Source organism: Festucalex cinctus, chromosome 19 (assembly GCF_051991245.1).
Source record: "Festucalex cinctus isolate MCC-2025b chromosome 19, RoL_Fcin_1.0, whole genome shotgun sequence".
NCBI classification, from domain to species: Eukaryota; Metazoa; Chordata; class Actinopteri; order Syngnathiformes; family Syngnathidae; genus Festucalex; species Festucalex cinctus.
Window position 1 is genome coordinate 639100 of NC_135429.1, and position 7494 is coordinate 646593.

General features: G+C 37.7%; 1 protein-coding gene across 5 annotated transcripts in view; it reads right to left on the minus strand.

Annotated features, from left to right (window-relative positions):
- atxn1a (ataxin 1a) overlaps positions 1 to 6364 on the minus strand; it is a 67172-nt gene extending 60808 nt beyond the window's left edge. For all 5 annotated transcript variants that reach the window (XR_013280385.1, XR_013280381.1, XR_013280382.1 and 2 more), the window contains exon 1: positions 6070 to 6364. The gene's annotated coding sequence lies outside the window, so the exon portion shown is untranslated. The remainder of the gene's footprint in view (positions 1 to 6069) is intronic.
- Between the last annotated feature and the right edge of the window lie 1130 nt (positions 6365 to 7494).

Consider the following 7494-nt stretch of genomic DNA (forward strand, 5'->3'; position numbering starts at 1 on the left):
GAGGAAGATGAATCAAAGCAAAAATCTTCAAACGCGTCTTACCGGGACGCTCTCAGGTCAGCCAACAAACACACGCGCACGCACGCTGAAAAGCGTGAAAGTGGGTCAGACGCACACTTGGAGCTGTGTGAAATTGCTGCACGCTCACGCACACGCTGGCGGAGACTTCACATGAGCACAAAAAAAAAAAAAAGAGAAATATGCATTTGCCCCAATGACTATAAAAGTTGCAATATTTCCTCCAATAAGAAGTCACCGTCGATCAATAAATCGATGCCAAAGGAATGAAGGAAGAAAGTTTAACACAGTTATTGTTTCATCTTTCATTATTTGTGAAAATTATTATTATTTTTTTTTTAATATATTTGCAAAAAAAATATTTTCAAAAAGATATTATTTGTGGATAGGGTTCGGGTCATACATTTTTACAAGTGCAATATCAGTTTTGGGGGAAATTATCCTGAAAAATATATCTGTATTTACATGTGGGGAAACTACATTAAAATACTATGCAAATGTTTCTTTTTTAATACTGTATGTGTTATACTATAGGGAACATTTTTTGTAAATATATTTATTATTTGTTAGCTTTTTTTTTAAAAGACTATATTTTTCAAATAAAGCAAAATTTATATGTGCAAATATTTTTTAAATGAGACAATTGACTTTCTTTTTTCCTTGGATATTTATAAAAAAACAAAAAACAGGCTTATTTGTGGGGGATTTTTTTTGATTTTACGAATTGTGGTTTCCTTTGAAAAGTGTCATGATCAGCGTGAAAGGGGCTTTTTTTTTTGTTTTTTTTTGTTTTTGTTTTTCTTGTGACGTTGTGCTTCAGATTTTGTGCATGTGACAGCAGCATGCGGCCAGCAAACATAACACGTGTTTGTTGAAGATGTTTCGCGACGAATGTTCTGTTCGGGAGCGTTTTTGATAAGAGAAAGTCAACAACGTCTTCACGAGTCACCTTTTTTTTCCTGTGTCTGGAGTGAGCGAGCAACAAATGTTTGCTTGTTTCGGCAGCCTGAGGTCATCCTGGGAGAACAGCGCCCCCTCTGTTGAAAGATGAACCCGCGAAGGAACGCTGTCAAATATATTTGAACTTTTTATAACTCGAATAGATGCTAGCAAAGTCACTTTCAAAAATACTCAAAAATGTGATTCATTGGATTCGTTTGGCCCAAGATCAAGGAGAAAAAAAAAAAAAAAAAAAAAAAAAACGATTCATGAGTGCCTTTGAACTGGTAAAAAAAAAAAAAAGAAAAAAAGTTGAAATAAAAATCTGCAAATCTAGCAACTTTTTGGTAGCCTTGTGCAAGCTTTGTGGAGATGACATCATCAGAGGTTTGCACACGGCGGAGTAGATGTGATATTATATCGCATATGGCATGATTTTCCAGTCTCGTGCAGCTCTAATATTTTGCTATCTCGCTAAATATGTAACTATATGTCTACAGCTAATTAGCTAACTATGTATGCAGCTTTTATTTGTCTTTAGCCAACTATTTTTCTCTTTTTTAATCAATTTAGCGAGCTAGCTGTTTAAGTAACTAACTCTCAGCATTTTTTTTGTCTTTTTAATCCATCTATATGCCATATCTAATTATAGCTAGTTAACTGACATATTTTTACTGTAGCTATTTAAAAAAAATATATTTTAAATTTTAAATTAAATTTAATAAAAACTAAATGTAATTAAAAATTTCATGTAATAATAATTTTAACTAACTAATAAATTAATTATATATAATATATGATATATATAATAAACATTTTTTTAAATGTATTTTAAATTTAATTTAATAAAAAAAAATAAAATAAAAAAATAAACACCCGTAACGTGCGTGCAAACGCGCCCCACGATGAGTGTCCCCGTGTCCCCGGAAAGGGCTGGCTCGCTATTCCGCACCATCCTTTCAGCAGTTATTTTGGTGGCAGCTTTGCAAATGCACTCACTCAGCTCTCCATCTCGGGGAGTCGTGCAGGAGGGAGCGCGTGGGGGGTAATTTTGCCAGCAGAGCTAATGGCCATTCATGTCGCGTTAAAGCGAGCCGACTGGGCGCACGACTCAAAACCAGAAGCACTCTGCCGCAATCAAAAAGATGCTCTGCTGGTTGAGTTTTGAGGTTAATGGATGACCGCAGGCCAGAGAAGGAGGAGAGACAGTCTGATCGTTATTATTTGATTGCATTTTTATTCATTTATTCTTTTATTTGATTCTTGGATTTGATTTATATTTTTTTATTCAGTTTTTGACACACTCAACCTTCAGATTAACACCATATAAAGTTCTAATATATTTTATAATTTTATATTATATAATTATGTATTTATTTTATTTGAATTTTATTGTATTTGTTATTTTATAATTTAATATTTTACAATTATTTATTTACTTTATTTGATTGACTTTATTATATTATTATTCATCTGGACATTAACGTGGATTGTAAACATTGAAGGGCCAAAACATGCATAGTGAAAATTAGACTGCACCACAAAAACTAGCCACCAGAGGGTGCTCGAACAGCACAAATGGGAATCAACTTGACAATTTGAACAGATGCTTTTTCTGCTTGAGAAAATGCGGGTCACTCCAAAACGGGCCGTCATCGTAACAGTCAGTGACATCACATCATTGTGCTGTCACGATGTTTTTTTCAACCCCCGCCCCCTTCCCCTCGCCGCTGTCCACGCGCTCCATTTAGGCGTCCCGCAGGGTCCCAAACGCCCGACATGAATTGCCCAGCGTGCGCCAAGAACAACAAGCCGTGTCGGGTAAGGGTGGCTTTGCTATTCCACTCATTGGTGTTTTTTCTTTTTCTTCCACTACCTTTTTTCCTGTTATTGAATTCCTCTCTCAAATGCGTATCTCCCCCCTCTTTCTCCTTCATATGCCGGTGAGTAATGTGAAGATACTTCTCTGTAAATATTCCTGACACGTTTTTTTTTTAATGAATAGTCGTTCTTTTGAGGGATAAAAGTGCTGCGAGTAGCATGCTAATTAGCATTAGCCAGTCAGACTGGGGTATATTCATAACAATTTTTTGCACATCAATAAATTGAAGCTGAAATCATTGTCAATCAAATCATTTTGAATCGAAAATCGTTCTGAATCGAAAATCCCAAAAATCGGAATTGAATTGAATCGTGGGACAGTCAAACGATTCCCCACCCCTAATTATTACGTCCAACCATATGAACACAAGCGGGTGTTTGCCGGATCGGTTAATATCGCACGTGATAAACGACTTCCTCATTGCCACAAATGCGCCCTGATTGCACAAAATCGGTTATACGGCCACGTGAAATGTGGAGAAAGTTTTTGAAAACGTCGGTCTCCTTTTTTTTTTGGTTGCAACACACGAGAAGGTAGCTTGTGAGGAAGGGGGGGGACTTTTTCAAAGCAGTGAAAAGATTCCTGCGATTGATGATCGACGAGCCTTGATTCATATTTGATCAGCTCGGAGCCCGTTTGGCTGTTTGAAGCTTGGCGGGGGATCGAGTTGAACGAGGGGGCAGCACGTGCACGTGCGCACACTCGTGCGCACACTCGATCCTCGCTCGTACTCCCGACAAATTCGACACGTCACAAAAACAAACAGAAAATTATTTCAGATCTCCAGAATTGCTTTATAAATTCGTTTTCATGATTGGAATTGTTATTTTGATACTTGTGATTGCTTCACGTCGCCAATTAATTATTTTCCAGGTGGCATATGAAAAAAAAAAACTGTCCAAAAAAAATAAATAATCATCTACCACTTAAGTGATGTAAACTGTCGTCATTTCATAGTTTAGGTTTTTCATGAAACACATTTAATTTCTAAGTTCATTTGATTTTTTTTTTGGGGGGGGGGCTTTAGTTCACGTCTTTAAATAATTCAATCATATTTTCATTGCGATTTCATCATTTTTCAATGATTGTGGCAGATTGAATTCAAATCCAATTAGGCAAAAAAAAATACTTTTAATATATTCACGAATCTCCTGTGACAAGTATTTATTATTATTATTATTATTATTTAGGTCCTCAAAAATCATTTTGGCCTCCAGCAAACTTATCTTCTCGTAACTTTGCTTCATGTATTGTTTTTATATTATTTCATAAGCATTCCATATTGTAACTCCCTCTCGAGGCAAGACAAACTCAAGTAGCTTTCTTTGACTGGTTTAACGAAGCGTCTCTCCATCTCACCGTGAAAACTGTACAGAAATAATAATACAGTACAATGAACAAAACATATGGCTACACAATAGCTAATAAATTCACATAGTGAAAGGAAAAAAAAATACCTCGTTGGCTGCTGCCACAAAAGAGGGAATTAAAGAGTCTTGAATTCTTGAAGTTTGTATGTCCTTAATACACAACATAAATTGAACGTACTGACCACGCGGGCACGCCAGCTGCATCGTTCCTTTTCGTCTTGATTGACCCGGAAGTACAACCCCGGAAATGAAAGTGCACGTTCCAAAATAACGCGAGACCTTGTATGTATCCAAAAATAAAGCAAATTTACATCTTCAATTATTGATGCTCAAAACAAACATACATTTACGTAAATGAACTTAACATTTTAAACACCAGAATGAATAATAATTAAATCAAACTGTGGATACACTTACACATACAGTTAAGAACTTCACCGTATAATTTCATACAGGCACACTGTCACGATTGTTGCGTTACGCGTAGTTATGTCGAATATTTATGAATGAGGATAGTTAGTAGTAGTAGTAGTAGTAGTAGTAGTATAGTTTTATACTCAAGTAAAATGTGTTTTACCATCAGTGGTCGCCATTGTAGAGTGACGTCACTTGTAGTGAAGTTGGGGCCTTTTTTTCCATCCGGTTTTCAAAATAAAATATCTGTTTTAAAAAATACAATTGAATTCAAACGCAGTTTAAAAAAATAATAAGTGGACTTTACCACTTGGACTCTTCTAATTACAACTGAGTTGTGTTCATGTGCTTTTGTTGTTGTAGCAACAAAATACACACGACAGCTGACGTCGCATTTACGTCGTAAAACCGAACAATTACGGCACATAATGAGATGTATAGGACGGGACGTTGAATCGTGTATGCTGCGTAACTGTGTACTTTCTAAAACAACCTGCTAGCGGACGATAACGCCCTTATAAGTGTGAATATTTTTTGCCTTCGGTGATCTCCGCCATTTTGCAACTTGAAAAGTTAACTCAACTCGTAAACTCGCATCAAAATTAATTCACAGTTCTCCAGTAGAAAATGCGACATGAGGGGGCGATTACGTGCAATTTTCTACTCGACGTGTGCTATTTACCATAATTACGATACTAGAAGGCAGCATTAGGTCGCTGCACAAAAAAAACTTTACACACACGCAATCCTACTCGTAGTAGTAAAAAAAAAAAAAAAAAAAGACACCGTGAGTGATAGGCCACCACTTGGGACTGGGAGTAGTGCAGCAGAAGGAGGGGAGGGGAGAGGGGTGTTATAAACAGAGTAAAAATAGCCTCGCTCGCTCGCTCGCTTCACTCTCACAGGCTTCCCCACAGTCCCGTTATATAATATGGCCCGAGCTGGGATGAATGACATCACGGCTAGTCTCGCAATCCACACAAAGCCACTGTGCCCTTTAATACATACACACGAAAACTGTATCGTAATAGTACGTAGTAGTACATTCGAAGTCGTTTAAAAAAAAAAAAAAAAAAGACACACGTCAAACTGCTGGCTCGCCTCGATGTTGTCAACACACTTCCGCGATGGCGAAAGTGCACGTTTCAAACGCACACCCCAAAAAAAGGGCACAAATGAGCGCAAACAAGGAGTTGCACGACGACCACTTTTTGTTGTCCACAAGCATTTTCGACGTGAGTGCTGAAAAGAAAACTGAGTGGTGGGAAAAAAAAAAGGTGGAAGCGAAAGTGCGAGGAAGGAGTGGCGCAGTTGGAAGCAAGCGAGCAAAAGCGGGCGGAGGACGGACGCCTTTCCTTCGCTCGGCTACGACACGCGACGAGCACCGGCTACTTACGACCCGAGTAACTTTACAACCGGCGAGCCCGAGAGTGGTTTGGGGCTTACTGTGTGCGGCTGCGGTGTCCCGCTCGAGTGCCTCTCTCCTCCCGTGGTCGTCCTCGCCTGGGCTCGTCTCGGATCGGATCGAATCGGAGCGGATCGCGGCGACCGCTTCCCCCTCCTCCTCCTGCGTTCTCGCCGTGCTCCGCGGGGCTGGCGGCCGGAAAGCGTCGCTCCCCGTCCCCGCCTGCTCGAGTCTGCGGCGCCCACCCCCCACCTCCACCACCTCCGTGACCGTCAGGCAGGCGCTTGCGAGTTCACGCGGCGAGCACACGCACGACTCACGCCCCGGCTACTCATGCAAAAGAAGAAGAAGAAAAAAATAATAAGTGGTAGGGACGAGTGTGCGCACGCGCGCGTTCGTGTGTATTTTGAAAGGTTGCTCATATTTTCGTCAAGTCATTTTTACACCAGTGGGAAAAAAAGCAAAAAAAATAAAAACTACATGTGGCTCTTTCGCAATGTGACTGTATTGAAATAGGTAAAAAGAAAATGCTTTTGAAAAAAAAAAAAAAAGACTTATTTGCTATTTTTACTGGATTATTTTTATGGAAACAAATGTTTTTCTCCCTGCACGGTGCAATTTTACAAAGTAAAAAATCCAATTAATGCTTACAATGATTATAAATATAAAGATATATTTTTTTAAATACAAATAATTTGATATTTTACAAATATGTGTATTGTATAATATTCTATTGATATATTTAAAATGTGTAAATACGGAGTTGACTATTTGACAAAAGTTGAAATATAAAATATTTCAATGTAAATTTATTATATGCATCATTTTATATTAGGTTCATTTAGGATTTATATCTATTAAAAATGGTAAGTTTTGACATAATTGGTGAATTTTGTCATTAAAAGCTGAGCAGGTAGAGATAAAAACGGGAAGAAAAAAAAACATTTAAAGTTTTGAAATAGATTTAAATTCATGACATATATGAGAGAAATGTTTGATTCTTTACATTTATTGGTCCTTTTGAACAAACGAAAATGTATTTTTTTTTAAATCAACTTCCACATGTGACTTGTGATTTGTGTCACATTTTTTAGGCATCCGCTCACAATGCTTTAAATGAGTGCATTTATAACTGTCAAAAAATATAATAATAAACAGACATATCTAACATTAAAATCAGAAAGAACTTTTTTTTTTTTCTCCATTGGGGCGAAGGTCGTTGGAAAAAGCCATCAGCTGGGAGATACTGCCCTCTAATGGATTATTTGTGCAATGCATCTGTCAGATCATTACGTCAGCGCTCTATGTAACATGAATTGTTTGTATTCCACTAGTAAGCACATTTTATGTGGATAATCCTAATGTCAAAATGACTGATCAGCATTTTACTTTATGTTCCAAGACAGTATGACATCATTCGCCTGAAGCAATGAAGGTGACATGACACAAATGAAGAATCAAGAGAC